Raw genomic sequence first — 16401 nt, forward strand, 5'->3', positions numbered from 1 at the left:
TCAACAGTAATGGTTATAAAGGTCAAATAATGGGCATAAAATTAGTGGTGGGAGAACTTTCTGCAGTTCTGTACTTTATGAGAAATTATTACTTTCTTTGTGTCCCCATCATTTGTTAAATGAATTTGTTTGCACAGTGAACTTATTTGAACTGGAGTAAGACTCAGCGAGAAACAGGTTAAATGTGAAGGACAGAATTTTATTAACTAGAAACTGAAACTGAGGTAACAGCATCACAACCACAACCTGTCAGGGCAGTTCCAATTTGGATTTCAAGTTGTCCATAAATGTAATAGCAAGTATGGGAAATGGCTCCCTGAACCCACCAGCTGAAGAAAAGTGATGGGATAAAGAGAGACTCTGCCTCCCTGCTCAGATGAGGTAAATTGTTAATATGAGGGAGACCTGAGCTGCTTAAAAATTTGAGGCTGTGATGCCTACTAACTCGAACTATTTCCTGGTGCTTAGCCCCCAATTCATGATCCAAACAACTGACCCAGGTCAACTGCAACCTGCACTCGAAACCTGTCAGTACTGGTGGCAAGCAAGACTACATCTCAAATGCCTTCTAAATGTAACCAGGAAGGTTTACCACAAGATTGTTCATCCATTCATCTTAAAAAAAAAAAAGACATTCCAGGCTTCATGGTTTTTCAAGACCCCAAAATATCATGAGGTCCTATGCACCTACGGAGAGAACAGAAGGGCAGGTACCTGAGTGAGTGTTCAGCAATGATTTCCTACAAGGTTCCATTAAAAGGAGGAGCAGGTCAAGCTTCCTGTGATCCCTGAATGAGTCAGTGGTGTAGGGTGGGCATTTCAGAAATGAGGAAGGGCCAAAGACCTGAACTTCTAGGGTCACAGAGTCAGCTTTCACAGCCTCCACTGTTCCTCTTCCTCAGAAAGAGCAGCTTTGCACTCCATCGCAAATAGGGAAAGGCACCAAGAGGTTAGTGATCCCTTGAAAGAAAGTTAGTGAAGGAGGAAAGAGCTCCAATCCCTTATCTTTAACATAAGTCTGCTGATGCCTACCCTCATCAACTCCTTATGCTTCCTCACAGGGGAACAGTTATTCAGGAATAATCCAATTCTTTGCCAGTCTACTTTTCCATTAAAAAAAAACAACAACTTTTCAGCGAGAGGATATTGAATACCAATGGGCTCCCCTGCTTTCTCATGGGCCCGATTGCAGAGGGACAGGATCCAAGAGAGTTTAGGAGGACTGAATACAATAAAAGTGTTGTTGGGTGATGCAAGCAAAGGTGACTATTTGTAGCAAAAAAGCCACTTCTAATTGTATTCGTGAAAACATGTCTACAACAAACAAATGATTAGGGTAAATGCTTCCGCAGTGTTGCCAACTCATGAATTTTTAAGTCCTCAACCCAGAAAGAGAAGATTTCTGAGAATCTCAGCTTTTGTTTAAAATTGTTTCTAGCCTTCTATAGTTGAGAAGCATTTTAAAATTTAAATCGGAGAGTCTTCAAATTAGAAGCGAAATCAAAACACTTAACTATATTATTATTTGTAAAATCTTAAAATCCAGTTTTAACTTTTCAGCCTGCCTCAAACTTTTTTTTTTTAATTTAATTCTTGTGTTTGGCAAAACTGCAACTCCGATTTTAATGAGTATTAGTATATAGGAATTATTTACTGAAGGTCCATAGTCTGACACTGCTCTGTTGCTAAAGCTCCATTTCTAATCATTTGTCTCTACTAGTCCTAATCAGATTTTAATTTGTTGGGTCCACAAAGAGATGTGGTAGTTTCGGCTGAGATGAGTACCTTTGGCAGCAGTGTTAATTGTTACATCTTAGCCACTTTTCATGAAAAATAAAATTAACTATTTTCATAAACAATCTTATGTAGATGAGGAAGGCAGGCATTTTTTCTAAATACCAAATATACAGCAAAGTAATTTTTAAAAACAGCTGACACTTTTGGTGAATGCAAGATAAATGAGAGAATTTACTTAAGTACCCATAGATTTACACTTCAGCTTCAGCATGCTAAAATACTGCATAAGTATTTGAAATCTTGAAGAAATATCTGTCAATAACGTCCTCTTTGAAATAGTCACAGCAGATTTACTACCCTAAAATTCTTCATTTAAACTGATACTTAAAATGTGAACCTCAGTGAAAACATACAATAAATATATTATAAAACCTTTGGTTTCTATACTAAAGACTCAAGATTATACCTACTTTACAGGACAATGCAAATTTGTCCAAAGGCTGATTCAATGGACACTGTTGTCTGTGTTGTATTGTACGCAGTGGGCCAATAAAAGCAATCTGATTGATCTCGCTCGTTATGGCTTTGATGGCTTCCAAAGCACTAGTTGTAAAATAAGCTAACTGGAAAATCAAAGCTTTAGTGACCTCTGAGAATTCTTCATCAGGTAGCTTGGTTTAAATTACATTTGTAAAATTTAGGTATCACATTCACAGCACAATTTAGGTACGACTATTGACTACTTGTGAATAGTTCTTTTTTCCATGCTGAAAAGTTTTACTAGGAAAAGGACTCCAAGTAGCTGTGAGCAAAACTAATAGTTTAGTAAAGCCACTGTGTCTACTCAAACTTTTTGAGAGTTACCACTGGCAGCCCTTAGTCTTTCATTCTTCCAGTTTTTCCCAGATCCACAATAAAGCTTGCCTTGTTTTTAGTCTCTTCTCCCTTCCTGGGATGTGATAATGTGAATATGCATTTGTAGAGTCTAAAAATACATCTACATTGATAAAAATCCACAGCTGGCCCAGGGTGGTTGAGTTGAGGTTGTGGAGCTCAGCATGCAGATCTAAAATTAGTGTAAGCAGGATCTGAAGGAAAGCTTCCTTTCAGGCCTGCTAATAGGAATTCTGGGCCTCAGGACAACACAGTCAATTGTCCTCCCCAGACAGAGCCACACTCCACTACCCTCTCGTCCCCCGCCCAGGGAAACTGTGGTCACATCTACACTAGCAAGTTCTTTCTAAATATTTCCAGCGGAGCGTGTACACACAAAGGCTACATCTACACGTGCACGCTACATCGAAATAGCTTATTTCGATGTAGCGACATCGAAATAGTCTATTTCGATGAATAATGTCTACGCGTCCTCCTGGGCTGGCAACGTCGACGTTCAACTTCGACGTTGGGCAGCACCACATCAAAATAGGCGCTGCGAGGGAACGTCTACATGCCAAAGTAGCACACATCAAAATAAGGGTGCCAGGCACAGCTGCAGACAGGGTCACAGGGCGGACTCAACAGCAAGCCTGTCCCTTAAAGGGCCCCTCCCAGACACAGTTGCACTAAACAACACAAGATACACAGAGCCGACAACTGGTTGCAGACCCTGTGCATGCAGCATGGATCCCCAGCTGCCGCAGCAGCAGCCAGAAGCCCTGGGCTAAGGGCTGCTGCACACGGTGACCATAGAGCCCCGCAGGGGCTGGAGAGAGAGCGTCTCTCAACCCCTCAGCTGATGGCCGCCATGGCGGACCCCGCTATTTCGATGTTGCGGGACGTGGATCGTCTACATGTGTCCTACTTCGACATTCAACTTCGAAGTAGGGCGCTATTCCCATCCCCTCATGGGGTTAGCAACTTTGATGTCTTGCCGCCTAATGTCGATTTCAACTTCGAAATAGCGCCCAACACGTGTAGCCGTGACGGGTGCTATTTTGAAGTTGGCGCTGCTACTTCGAAGTAGCGTGCATGTGTAGACGTGGCCAAAAAGCGTCCTTTCAAAAGTAAATAGAAAGAGTGCAGCACTCTTTTCAAAAGCGCTCTTCCACTCCCATTTCAGGAAGAGTGCCTTTTCTTTCAGAAGCTTCTTTAGAAAGAAAATGTATAGACTCTCCGTGGTGCCCTTTTTTTTGAAAGAGCAGTCCTCGTGGTGCCTGATTTTTTTGATCCTTGGCCTGTTCTTTTGAAAGGGTGGGGGCTGTGTGGACATGCACTTTTGAAAGAGCAGAAGTTCTTTTGGAAGAGATCTCCTGGAAGGACTTTCGAAAGATCTCTGTAGTGTAGACATAGCCTGTGAGTGCTATCTCAATCAGAGGACATTCCTGGTCAGCCACAATCCCATCCCCCACTTATGTGAAGATGCCCCTCCCACTCATCTTTGCCACTCTTGCACATATTTTTTCCTGTGCCCAGCTTCTTCCCTTCCCAGCCCCCCTGCCCACATTTTGCTTCCCAGAGTTCTTGTGCCCTCATTAGCTCCTTTCTCCCAGCTGTCCCTGCCTACTCCTGCCTCATCCCTCCATGCCTTTCCCTTCCCAGCCTGGTTCCTCTGTCCTCCTCAGCCCTCTCTCCCTGCAGTCCAGGGCCCAGATCTACCCCAGAGCTTGGCTTCTCCTTCTCTTCCCAACCTGCCTCATCCCTTACCAGACTGTTCCAGTACTCCAGCTTACTCATATGGTTACAACCTTCAGGCTCCCTTCCAACCCTTCAGCTCCAGGGCTCCCCTTAGTCCCTAGCACACTGCTACAGCAGTGCTATTTAAAAGGACCTGGGCAGTGGCAGCTGCAGGTTCCTTTAAATTCACTGGGTCCTGAGGCAATTGCCCCTTTTCTCCCCCTCTGTTGGCAGGCTTGCTTCCATTACAGCTAGCTAGAATGGAATTGAAACTCTGGATGAGTCTATGTAAATGCAGCTTGCTTCTGCTTTGGTACATTTGTTAGATATTCAGCAGATGGAGGGATATTTTGCTTATTGTACTCAACTTAATTTGTGACCTAACACTAGCAATGTTTCTATTAAATACAGGGATAGCTAAGCTGTGTTTGCAAATGTTTTAATTTTGTGGGAATGCAGAAAAGTAAGGCTGTGCTAAATTGTTCCAAATGAGAGGGTTCAGTTAGTAGAAAAAATTTGCAAATGCAGGAGCTCCACTTTCAGAGCTCTATGAAATGGAAGAGGTGAGGGAAGGTTATTCTGGTCAGGAAGCTATAATGGTTTCCCCTGCCTGGACTGGTTTGAACTGTTTTCCACCCCTTGTCATACACACTATTCAAAAAATAGAACTAAATAGGCATCATTAGGTGCCTTTTATGTTAATTTGTCTAGGAATTTTATTTCTTCCATTCTGCTTGCTAAGTGTTGAAAGCACTGGAGCTGAAATCATTTCAGATTGATGGGCAGAAGTCACAGCCAAGAAGTGGATCGCAATAGATGGTTACTGACAGCCAGCAGGGTGGCAGTGGAGAAATGCAATGAGTCATCAGCAGAGTGAGAGTGTTACAAATGGCCAACCAGATGGCAGCAGAGAGGAATAATGAGTGACCAGAAGAGCGTTGGGATGAATGGCCAGCAGTGTGGCAGCAGTGAGAAGGCAGAGGGTGAGTGACCAGTGGAGTAAGATACTTCTTTAGCTCCACTCAGGATGGGAGGTGAACTGTGCAGATGCAACTTTGAGTTTGCCCTGACCAAGGACAGTAAATATGAGCGGCGTACAGAGAAGGGTCCAACATGTGAAGGGGACAGTCAGATTTCTGAATTTAAGACCTGGAGGGGAAAAGGACTTTGCTCAACGTACTTGGGGTGGGACTTTTATTCATGGTTTTGTTTATGAACTCTGTTTATGGAGTTTTCCCAAAACAATGCCAAATAACCTGCCTCTCTTTTATTAAAAGTCTCTTTTCTACACTTGGACTTTGTTCTTGTGAGTGGGGAAGCACTGCCCCTCAGAGGCACCTAGAGATCATCTGTGGACTTTCCAGATTACTGGGGGTGGTGGCAGGGAGGAGAGGGTCTCGAGCCAATTCTGTGTTGGATAGATTGAGAGACCCCTAGATATTGAACATGGCCCTAGCTGTTGGCTTTACCTGTCAAAAGGGTTATATTGTAGACATTTCAGCTCCAAGATCCAGCAAGGGAGGCAGGGTCTCAGAGTTCAGGCTCCAGCCTGAGTCCAAATATCTGTACTGTAATTTTTCGCCTTCCACTGGAGTCCCACAAGCCTGTCAGTTGTACCAGATTTTGAGAGTTTTTGTCTTTTTCACTTCAGAGTTTATATTATTTAGGATGCCACTGTCTTTAGCTAATCAACCATAAGGTATGTTCTGGGAAGAACATTATATAATTTTCTCTTTGTGTCCAAGACAAAACATCCTTAATTGTTTATCTCTACTTTACTTAAGACATTATCTCTTGGAGCTCATAAATTGTTGAGGATCAGAAGTGAAGATTCACATCAAAATTTTTGGTATCAGTTTAATCTGATTAAATATTGATTTGTGTATTTGCTTTCAGAAGTGTTCCTGCACTGCCTACTATCCTTTTGTGGAGTTCTTTTACTTCTAATCTGTAAAGTTACTTCATTTTAAATTATTGCTTTATGTACTGATGCAGCACCAGGCTCCTTAAGATTTTGCTTTTTTTTCCTCTTTGGTTTTTTAATCTTGACTATTCAATTTTAAATGTAACTTTAGAGTCTTTTGACAAAAGGTGCAATTTGCAGAATTATTTCATGCTCCTGGTAGTCTGAGTAATTGAGGTTTTATGTTTTCTGCAAAGTTTTTTAGAACTAACAAAGTAGTAAGACTGATTTAGGATGTCTTAATTGAGATCATATCTCACCTCTTTTAATCCGATGAAACAAAGGTCATTGATTTGTTGAAATTCAAGTGTATCAATCCATTCAGATTCAAGATGCGTCATTAGGTTTTTACTTGGGAATAATACTTTTCATCTCTTCTGCTCTGTACATGCTTCCTTTTGGTGAAATCAAGTCTACCGAAGAACTAGAGGGTGTAACTTCAACTAAATATTATCATGGCTGTGACAGAGTGATGGGAACCTACAGCAGAGCCAGTACTCTGGTCACTTATACTTCAATTACTTCCCGTGGGTGGACCTAACTGTGCCCAATTATTAGATTGCAAAAGGGCAGAAAAGACTAAAAAGATAGCCCATTCTGCAGTAGGTAAAAGCCTGCACAGTTGGGAAGTACAGAGAAGAGAGGCACGACAGTGGAGCCAGAATCAAGAAGTTTCTGTGTAGAAAGAGATTGTTGCTTTCAGATAGATAATTAAGGAGTAATTGCTGCTGTAAAAGATGTGAGCTAGGTCTACAAAGTTCTGTCTACAGAAATCACTGTCAACAGAGTTTTGCCAACAGAACCTCTGTCTACAGAACTTGTCCACACCTAATACAGGTTCCCCTGTCAATACCCTCTGTCGACAGAAAGAGACTGCCAAGCCCTCTGTTGAGAGAACAGCCAACCAGAAGCTCTGCAAACAAGGCAGCCCAGTGAACCAGAAGCCCTCTTTGTTGACAGATGGCCCCCCAGACCATCTACGCTATTTTCCTCTTGACAGAATCTGTCTGCGGAGGCGCTATGTCTCAAACTTTCAAGACATAACTCTGCTGGGAAAAAGGCTGTGTTCTGTTGACAGATTCTAGACAGAATGCATTTGTAGCACATATGTTCCTTAGTTTGTTGACAGAAGGCCTCTTCTGTAGACAGAACTTTGTAGCTTAGATACAGCGGTGCTGTATGGGTGCCTACAGATGGTGGGAAGGGCAACAAAAATAAATTACTTAGCGCTGTTTAACAACTGTAGAATCTCCATATAGTCTGTGTAGACAAAACAGAAGATTGGTATGGGACCTCACCCTGCACAGAAAAGAGACAAACTACCCTTCTCTTCATAGTTGATATTTGGAATGGAAACCATTAGCTTGTTAATAGGACTTTGAAAAGAAAGTTTTCAAAAGAAAATTAAATTTTAAAAATAGCAACAGAGAGCCAGCATTCTCCAATCATACTGGGTCAAAGGTCCAGGGGAAGTCTCCTAGAGATGTCAAAACTTAAGAACATCACTAGGCTCCTGTATTTATTGCTATCTTAGCCAGCTTTTACTCAATGTTAATAGAAGGCCTAAGGAGCTAAGTACATGTTTGTGGTTAGCAGAGGCAACTTCTGTGAAACTGGCAGTAGTGGAGTTCAGATATTCAGGGGGATTATATTCTTTGCTAAGGGGCATTTTTGTTATTTTTACACTGTTGTAGGGAATGGTGGTTTGTTATATTTTTGTTTATTAAGGATATTAAGCCTTTTTATAAAATCAGATTTTTATACAGAGAGGTTTGATTAGCTTTGAGAAATTATATGCATAATTAAGATTATCTGAAGTATTTTGATACAGAGCACAGAATGACAGAGTCATCCTAAAAGGAAGTTCTGTTGCTAAGAGACTCTTACTTCAATGTGTCAGGATAAAATGTTCTTTTTTTCAAGTGTTGATGAGTGAATGTACTCAACAGATAATGAACAAAGGTATTAAGAGGTAACTGTTCTGTCTAAGAGGGAGTGAAACATTTTATCGATTATATAGGAAGCCAATGAGATGTGAAAGTCTTCAAGGTAAACTTGGAAAGTGTCAGAAGAGCTGAAATACCACCAAGCATGTTACTTGTTTGGATAGAAGGATATAGACACAGAAAAAAAAAGTGATTCTAACTGCATGATCTTTAAAAAATAAATGAGGACAGGTACAGACATGAAATAATTTGTGCTGTTCCTCAATTTTGCTGATGTTGAAATGAGTTAGGCTGTGAAAAAAATGATGGCAAAAGTGACTTTCTTTATAGTATAGCACAGTATAATGTACAGATTCAGAAGATGCATTTAGAAAGTCATTAACGAACATGGAGAGACTTAAATAGCAGGAAAATTCCATTTGTTTTTCAAAGATAAAGAACTGACTCAAACTCTACAAAATTAGATGTGGCAATTATACTTCCTTGAGGAGAACAGCCCGGCTGATGCCCATCGAATTTCCCCTTCCTCATGATCTGCCTGCAGAGCAGATCTGGTGGAATCCATAGTTTTTGAAAAGAGACTTAGATGATAAATAACCAGCAAAAAGAGTCTGGAAAGATCTTTATTCAGTGGAGGCTACCACAATTTTGTTTTAAACTAGGCAAACCTGCAAAGAACTGCCATTTTTGGATTATAGTGGGAAATACTAGAAATCAATAGGCCAGAGGTTATGGTCTGCCCTCAGTTAAAATGCCCTCTTTCAAAAGGCCCACTCTTGCATGTTATTCCAAATGGAAATCAGAAATCAGAGGGGTCCCACCTACCTCCCATGCATGCTTTCAGCAGGTGAAGAGGAACATTATGAGAAACTTGTAAATGGTGACAGTGGCTACCTGGGCAATAAGTAGCCTGTGGTCCTGTTCCTACTGAGAAAAATGGGAGATGAGGGTCATGTCTAAGTTACCTGTAACCAAGGAAGGCTTGTGGTTTTACCTTCACTGATAAGAATGGTAAGTGTTGGTCATTTTTAAAGAGCTATTCATTGTGTAATTCTTTGGAGAAAATGACAGTCTTCAGCCTCTCAAGTATGGAGAATGGCAAAAAGTGAACATAAATTCTAAGGCTAAGTCTATAGTAGGGGCACAGAGGTAGTCGTGTTAGTCTGTATTCTAACAAAACAAAACAAAACAGCAGTCATATAGTGCTTTAAAGACTAACAGAATAAGGTGATGAGCTTTTGTGGGACAGACCCACTTTTTCAGATCTGTAGAATTTCCAGTCCAGACCAAGTTATATAGCACAGAGGTCCAAAAGAATTGCAATAAAAACTGACAGATATCTAATATTTGCTCTGTGTCCATTCATTCTTCGGTGAACCGTTTGCCTGGGTTGCCCGATGTACATTGTAGAGGGGCATTGCTCGCATATAATGGCATATATAACATTGGTAGAGGTACATGAGAATGAGCCCCTGATCTTGTAATTAATGTGGTTAGGTCCAGTGATGGTATCCCCAGGATAAATATGTGGACAAAGTTGGCAATGGGGTTTGTTGCAAGGAAAAGTTCCAGGACTAGTATTACTGTGGTGTAGCCTGTGATTACTAGTGAGAATCTTTCTTTGGTTAGGAGGTTGCCTATAGGAGAGAACAGGCCTGTCACCTAGGGCCTTCTGGAGTGTAGCATCATGATCTAGAATAGGTTGTAGGTTTTTCATGATGTGTTGAGGGGTTTGAGCTGGGGGTTATCGGGGGCTATAACAGAACACCACTTGTCATTACCCGTAGCCCCTAGCTCAATTCTAGCTATACTTTCATGTCAACTTCCCTTACTCCATGCAATAGCGTGGAGTACAGGGGTCAACTGCCGACCTCGGAGAGATCACTTTTGCTGCATCTTCATCAGACATGCAAAATCAAACTCCAAAAGATCCACCTGACTGGGTCAATCTTCCACTCAGTGTAGACAAGCCCTAAGTTATACATACAGAAACTAGGCCTGGAGGGGACCTTGAGAGGTCTTCTAGTCCAGTCTCCTGCACTCAAGGCAAGACTAAATATTATCTAGATTATCCCTGATAGGTGTTTGTCTAGCCTGCTCTTAAAACCCTCAGTGACAGAGATTCCACAAACTCCCTTGGCAGTTTATTCCAGTGTTTAGCTACCCTGATAGGAATTTTTTTTCCTAATATCCAGACTAAATTTCCCTTGCTGCAATTCAAGCCCATTGGTTCTTGTCATATTCTTATAGGTTAACAAGAACAGTTGTTTCTACCTCCTCTACATTATATATACATATACACACACAAAAAGCAAAATATCAACACCTTTAATAGTTTGAAATATTTCTTAAAGGAACACAATTTATAATTTTGAACTTGAACTAATTGATTTACTTGCAAATTCACAGAAGATCAATTCAAGAAGCAGATGCTGTAATTTTGGGAAGGATACATTTTAAGATTCACAGACAACAAAGAGACTGATCTTTGCTTTAAATGCAAAAGGCAAACTGTATTATGACTAGTACCTCTGTAATTCTATTAGATATAATTTATTAAAATAGGCACTTTAGCAAAACAACCTAAAAGTTGATATAGTCACAAAAACAAGGTGAAACATAATGGGTGTTTTATAATGTGTTTGCCCTAAAGCTCTCACAGACACAAATTAAAGTTGGCAACTGCAATGGGCAGGCTACATCAGTCCTATATGACTTCATGGAATCTCCTGTTCTCCCCTCCATGGCAAAAGGAAATTTTATGTGAGAATCTTTTAAGCTTTCTTAGGCTGATTGTGGTTCCTTGGCTACATCTACACTTAGTAAAAACTTCAAAATGGCCATGCTAATGGCCAAATCGAAAAATACTAATGAGGCGCTGAAATGCATATTCAGCGCCTTGTTAGCATGCCTCATATGAGCTCATAGGAATAAGGAGATTTTGAAGCTGGTGGCGTCCTTTCAAAAAGGGTCCCGGTGTAGACGAGCTGCGCAGGAGTGAACCGTGGCAGTTCCGCCGGCATGCTAACGAGGCACTGAATATATATTTCAGTGCCTCATTAGTATTCTTCAATTTGGCCTTTAGCATGGCCATTTTGAAGTTTTAACTAAGGGCAGACATGGCTCTTGTGTTTATTTTCTATATTTTAATCACTAAATGCTTTTGGACATTAAAGGATATTACACACCATAAATACCTAGGATGAAATAATGCTGGTTATTAAAAATAATACTTTTGAAAGAAACCAACTCCAGGAGGTTGGCAGTATTCTGCAGTTGTACAGTCTCTGAAGTATTGACTACTTTTCTTGAAAAGTAAATCTCTAAAATTGATTAAAATACAGAATGTTCACAGGCTAGCAGCTAGTATTCAGTGAAATCAATAAAAAGTTCATTTTAAAGCTCATGTCAACTCATATGCTATTAGTTAAATATTAAGCACAGAAATATCTCCAAAATACCTTTCGGCATTTCAGTGAAAGGAGGATTATCCTCTTTTTCCCCTTTGAAATAAGCTTTCAAATATATATACATGGGATGGAGGATGGTTTTATATTTTACTTTCCATTGATTAGTGATTTCTAACAGGTATGAGCTGAAGTGGCTTTACTATAAAATTGTATCCTTAGAATTTATAGTTTACTGTTTAAACCCTTGGAGATATCTTAAAGACAATCAAAATCCTAGAGAAAGGAGAAGTGGAAATGTGTTTAGGAGATCTCTAACAGCAAAGATAATGGGAAGGGGACACACAATCACACACGAAGCATTCTTTTCTGCAGGGGTTTGGTTGTCTGGCTACATTTTAAAGGTCCTTTCTGAAAATGTTTGTGATAGAAATATATACATTAGATGATTTACCCAGCGTTGTTCAGGTCCTTAACTCAATTAATTTTTATATTTTGGAAAATAAAATGAAAATGTACATGTTTCATTTAAATCATTGCTCTGGGGTGGGGCTGGAGATGAGGGGTTCAATATACAGGCCATTTTGGGAGAAGGCCTACCCTTGCTCTCTCTCACAACCGCACCTTTGGGCAAGGTGAAATGCACCTCTCCGTGGCTGCTGCAGCTCCAGAGGGTAGAGACAGTGGGAGGGTGAAAGTCCCCTGGCTGGGGCAGGTCCAGGTATGTCTGTTCCCTGTGCTCCCCAGCCAGAAAGAGGAATGCACTTTTCTTTGGCTTCCTGACAAAGGGAACAGGCAGCAATATGCCCATACAAATTGGGGTGGGAGAAGCTGCAGCCTCCCCACCTTCCCTAAAGGGCATCTGGTGAGAGGGAACCTCATGGCTGGGGAAGAACCAGATGGAGGGGCCATGCCCTCAGCCAGTCTCTTTTAGCTGCCTAGTGATTCTGTCTCTTTTCTATATGGTTTTATGCATCCCTACATGAATTGAGGGGAGGGGCCTTGGATCCCTCTGTCCTCCCTAAAAGTGTGTGGAGGGTGGGAGGCTCAGGGCTGGGGCAGTCCCAGATGGGGGTGGAGGGGTAAGCCAGACAGCCACTTTCATCTGTATGGTGATTCTGTCTCTTTTCTGTATGGTTTTATGAGAAACAGTTCCATTCCAGGCACATTCTATTTTTCTGGCACAACCAAACCCTTATGTGGCATTAAGTTATGATAAGATAAAGCTGCATACCAAATCTAGTGTTCCTTATTGCTTAGGAGGACTTCTTGAAGAAACAGACAGACAGACTCTGTAAAATATGTAGTAGAAAATAATTACATTGCAGAGGTTACTGCAAGTGGAGGTTTATTTTTGAAACTTAGCTTTACCAAGCATTTTATATTACTTTTGGGTTTTTACTTCAGATACACCATGACCTCACATAGGAATGCCAGATGCTTAGAATACGAATATTGCAAAATAATACCATTTACCTGCTGTGGCACAAAGACAGACTTAAAAAAAAAAAGGTTGCTGCTGAAATTCTTAGATTCATTTAGGCTTAATAGGTTCAGAAATTTATAGAATTTACAAATAAAGCAGCACTATAAAACATGATTTTGTTTCATGTTTTTAATGCATAAATTTACTTCACGCTTCACCCTGAATAGTTTTGCTCACTAAGGCCATATTTATAAATGACCCTCCCTTTCAGAAGGGGTGTGTTAATGAGGCATTTCAGAACAGGTTAATGAGGTGCTGACATACCTATTCAGTGCCTCATCAGCATAATGGCGGCCAGTCACGCCTTGCAAGTGCTGCTTTCGAAACACAGACTGGCTGTATAGATGAGGGTGCTTTGAAATAAACCCCACATTTAAAAATTCCCCTAATCCCAGTCTGTGTTTCGAAAGCAACACTTTTGAAGCACGACTGGCCGCCATTATGCTAATTTGGTGCTAAATATGCATGCCAGCACCTCATTAACCTGTTCTGAAGTGCCTCATTAATATGTTCGTTCTGAAAGGGAAGGATATGTGTAGACACAGCCTCAAGGTATGTTTACACAGCAGCATTATTCCTAAATGAACTATTCCAGAAGAGATATTCCAGAATAGTTTATTTTGAAATAATGTTGCTGCACACAAAATGCATTTCAAAATAGCACTCAGCTATTTCAAAATAGAATTTCTAAACACAATAGAGCTTATTTTGTAATAAAGCCATTAGATGCACTATGGCTCATTTTGAAATAGGCCCTATTCCCTGTCTAAACGGCTATTTCGAAATATCTATTTAAAATAGGCACTATTCCTCATGCAATGAGGTTTACCTATTTTGAAATAAGGCAACTGCTATTGTGAAAATATTTCGAAATAGTGGTTATGTTGTATAGATGCTAGGAAATTTATTTCAACATAACGTCTGCTATTTCAGAATAACTTTGCTGCGTAGACATACTCTTAGTAATACTTACTAACTAGAATAGTGCCAGTACACCCAATGGTAATTCTAATACGTACAAGGATTACTCACTTGAGCAGGGGTGTGCAGGACGATTCCTGCCCATATGGATCATGAACTTGATTTTTTTTTTAACAATATCACGGGTATTGTTTCAAATTGAATATCTCTCCACCGTGCAATTTCGTTCCTCAGAGCAGTCTATATGCCAATGCTGTTTCCAGGTTAATCCCTGACTTGTAGTTGTGTGCCTGCCCCTTCATGAAGGGTTAAGGGGACATACAGCAAACAGCTCTTCCAGCTTAAAATTCCTTAATGCCAAAGTCTCTTGATGTACGGCCAGCACAACGGTCTGTGGTACAATTCCCTCACAACCCTCAGTACTGGAGGGAATGAAGGTGTGTGGCTTGATATCTTTGTGTTCTAGCCCTTCTGGATGGTGAAGTAGCCCACAGCGATGGTTAGAAGTTGCTGTAAACTAGCACATCAGAGCGGCTCTGACCTATTCAAGTGCTTCTCATGGCCTTTGAACCAGCCCAGAATTTCAGCAACACGAAGTTGATATAAAAACCATACTTCCCACCCTGCTCAGGGATGGCAAGTTTGCATAAATTTCGGAGGTACCCAAAAGGCCTACAACACCCCACCACACTCAAACTCTCCCCCCCACACCTGCCTAAGGTTCTGAGAGGGAGTCTGAGTGTGGGCTCCAGGAAGGAGTTTGGGTGCCGGAGACGTGAAATTATGGGGGTCAAGTGAAGGCACAGGACCCATGTAACCTGCTTATGACTCTGTTAAGTTGTTTGTGCTGAGAAATGCAGCTTGGAAACAGTATCATAACACCTACTGTGAGTTTTCCCCTTCATGGTATTTGATTTTCCCAGAAAATCAAACAGAAAACCACCAACTTCAGTCAAAGCTTTCTTCCCAACTTGGTTATTTTTAGGTTTCTCCAGAGATAGTTCCCCCCCCAATACTTAGTTTCCTGATGAAAGGGCCACTCACACTTTCTTTAGTAAAAGACTTCAGTCTCTGAAGTATTGACTACTTTTCTTGAAAAGTAAATCTCTATAGAGAAATCACAAGGATCAGTGATGTTCTGTCTATAGACATGGCCGGGTGTCATGAGGCCTCCTCACCACATATGGTGCCTCCTCCTGGCCGCTCTAGGGATTTGCTTGTGCCAGGCACTACCCTCCTTTTGGGGCGTTTCTACCTGCAGACTCTTTCACCCTGTGCCCCACCCTCACTTCCAGTGCTGCAAGCTTCCTGTTTCTGTCTTGGCCCTCCATTTACGTCCTCCACTTCCAGAGACTTCAAGGTCCTTTCAGAAGAGTTATCATCTGTAATGCTTTGTGACACTTAGCTATGGCCGTTAGAAGAATCTGGGCTTACCCTTTACACTAGCGTCTCTTAACTGGAACCTATACCTAGCAACTGTGGTCTGTGTTCCCTCAGATCCCTGTTGCTCCTTCATACAGATTCTGGTCCATCCTCCCAGGTGTGTCATTTGAACTCTTATCACCCGGGCTGTAACTGCAAACTAATGAACTCTGTAGCCTCAATACTCAGGGAATGTCTATAGACTACTTTTCCGCAGCCCCAGATTCTCTCAGCTACTGGGCTTTATACAGGCCCCTCCTGTTCCTGCTCAGCTGAGACCATTTCTGCTTAATGGCCTGCTCCCTCTTTCCTTCTCCAGGTGCTGCCTGGGAAGTTAATTGTCCTGTTCCGCTACTTTAATCTCTCTAGGCCTTGTGTGGGGTGGGCAATTTCTGACACTTAGGTATGTCAACTGAAACGCATTACAATTTATCCAACACAATTTGCGGGGTATCTGAGTTTATTAGTCTTAAAACTTGGAAAGAGGGTGGTTGTTGGGTAGGATCCTTGTCTCTTTGGTACAATTCCCCTTTTTGAGATAAGGCACCAGCTTTCCCATTCCTGCTTTCCGAGCTAAGGGTGATAATGAAATTAAATCAAGGGAACTGATGCCAATCTGAGCTGTCTTTGGTTCAAGGTTCAAGGCTATTCTGTTCTGAAAAGGATTGCACTGCATGTGATGTGCACCCTTGAGGTGATGGCACACCTTTGGAAAGTCTGATTTAATTGCAAGTAGTTCCCGATGCAATATTTCATTAATTCAGTTCATCTGGGCCTTGAAACATTCTTGAAACAGCCTTGTAAGGGGAGCAGTGAGGGCAAATAATGCAAGAGGCTTCAAAACTGAACTTGATAAGTTTGCAGAGTAGATGATATGATGGGTTTGCCTGTAATGGCATGTGGCCC

The sequence above is a fragment of the Carettochelys insculpta genome, chromosome 6 (assembly GCF_033958435.1).
Source record: "Carettochelys insculpta isolate YL-2023 chromosome 6, ASM3395843v1, whole genome shotgun sequence".
Taxonomy (NCBI): domain Eukaryota; kingdom Metazoa; phylum Chordata; order Testudines; family Carettochelyidae; genus Carettochelys; species Carettochelys insculpta.